Source organism: Heptranchias perlo, chromosome 26 (assembly GCF_035084215.1).
Source record: "Heptranchias perlo isolate sHepPer1 chromosome 26, sHepPer1.hap1, whole genome shotgun sequence".
NCBI classification, from domain to species: domain Eukaryota; kingdom Metazoa; phylum Chordata; class Chondrichthyes; order Hexanchiformes; family Hexanchidae; genus Heptranchias; species Heptranchias perlo.
Window position 1 is genome coordinate 27,328,755 of NC_090350.1, and position 2,128 is coordinate 27,330,882.

At 38.4% G+C, this 2,128-nt stretch overlaps 1 protein-coding gene across 1 annotated transcript in view; it reads right to left on the reverse strand.

Annotated features, from left to right (window-relative positions):
• Positions 1-2,128, reverse strand: part of LOC137342605 (polyadenylate-binding protein 4-like) — a 378,766-nt gene that overhangs the window by 200,442 nt on the left and 176,196 nt on the right. The window lies entirely within an intron of this gene.

A 2,128-nucleotide genomic window follows, 5' to 3' on the forward strand; every position in this document is an offset into this window, starting at 1 on the left:
TACAGTAGTCCAGTATAATTCATATTATACACCTGCAAATGTTTATTTTTAAAAATGGGGAAATGAAAATAAAGAAGGTGATCTGCTGTGCCCTTGAAGATTCAGCCTTGAACTAATACAAGGGAAGAATTCTTCTTCCACCTCCAGCAGAAAACCTCTAAAATGATCCCTTGTACAGGACCCCGATAATTTACAAATTATCGAGGTCAGTAAATGCAGATAACCCTGAATGCCACTATTTCTTTAAATGAAGCATCAGGAACTGCACTTGTTACAAGTCCTGTTTCAAACCTAGGGGCTAGCTGAAGCTAGTTTTGGTAGCCATGTTCCACAATAGTTTGTCAAGATTTGCTTTTCCTTTGGTCTACTAATACCTACCCTTTTAATCAAGAATCCTCCTGAACCAGAAAAGATTCATTATTCACAGGTGCCTTTATGCAGGTATTACCAGTGATACATATTGCTATTGCTTACAGCCTACGTACCACTAGATCCAGTTCTGTGGGCTAGGGGGGAGAGAAAAGATTTTGCCCTACAGCCAGATGGAATTTGTCAAAGTTCACACAGGACATTTGGTTGGATGTAATCCACATTCATAAGATACATTGTGTGCACACTTCAGATAGTTTGTGTTTATATTTTTCAAGATAATTGGATTATTGCACAATAAAGAACACTCACACTAAGCCTGCACTTGGATCATGCTACATGCATGAAGGGAATTCCAGCATTATTGTCTTGTAGATGTTCTACATTTTCCAACAACTTTTCTGTGGCAATTAAGAAATAAGCATTAGGTGGCTTTGGAAACCTCTTAAGAACCTTACCTGCAAGACTATCACCTATACCAAGTGCAAAATAATATGCCGCGAAGTGAATGTTCATCGCGAAACCTAAACTGCGTATTGATCTAATGAAATGGCATTTGATTGATATCCACCCAAGACACAGAATTAAAACTGGGTCCTTGTGAGGGATCACCCCTCAGGTGACTATCATGTTAATCATAACACAAATGTTGGCTAACTGGTCTGAACTGCCTAAATTATAAAAATAGGGGAGGATTAAAATGTTCATAACTTCTCTTTGTGAAGTCATACCATCCTAGTTATTGATACTGAGCTAATAACTGACAAAAAGGTTTTAGGAGAAAAGAAAAAGTCACTGATGAGTTGTAAGAGTTGTAGTCCGTGTAATTTCCCCCATTTGTTGCCTTATCTGATCCTACAGCGAGCATAAAGTTTAGTATTTTGATATTTGTGGTGTTTTTGTTTAACTACGACTGGTAGGAAGGGATGAGGAGCACAATTTTCTAAGATAGCAAAGAGAACTGACTCCATTTTCAAAGCGATGGGTTCAATGCAGCAGTTTTCTATATGACACACTGACTGGATATTGGTCTGATCGTCTGGTGACGGAAATACTGTTTATGCTAAATGAGTGAACTCAGCAAGCCAAACGCTAACCAGTACATTTGATAAGTTTCACAGTCGCATTTTTATATCCCCACTCTCCACGTGGACACGATTTTGGATCAACTTTTATGCTCATTAAAGGGATATTAACATTGGAAAATGAAAACACAACTGTTGATTCCACTGTGTAAGCATCAAGCATTCCTGGGTAAAGTACAGCACAACCAGGCAGTAAAGCTGCTTCTACTCTGCAACAGTCTCTGAACAAGACTGACAATTTGGCTGCAGATTTGTGCTGTACATTTACGCACACTAGGAACTGGATTGAGATCGCTAAAACTCATTTCACACAAGTCCTTACAACCAGCAGAGAGCAGCCTACATCTTTGCTAAATTCAAACAAAAATTTCAGATCTGAACGGTTAGACTTGTGTTCTAACTCAGCACATCACCCTCTCTTCTTCTTCTCCCTCCCCCCACCCCTAACCCCCAAACATTTTCCTATTTGTACAACAGGAGTACTGCTAAAGAAATTGTATCTGGCCTTTATCCAACTAGTACAGAGATCAGAACCACAGTAGAAGCATACCTTAATAATTTTTGTTCCATATTTTAACAGTACTATTTTCCATTTGGTGCAACTGCCTTACTATAATAGTGAAAGGTCAACAGTTTCAAGAATGAATATGATCAGAATTAAATAGAAAAACGGA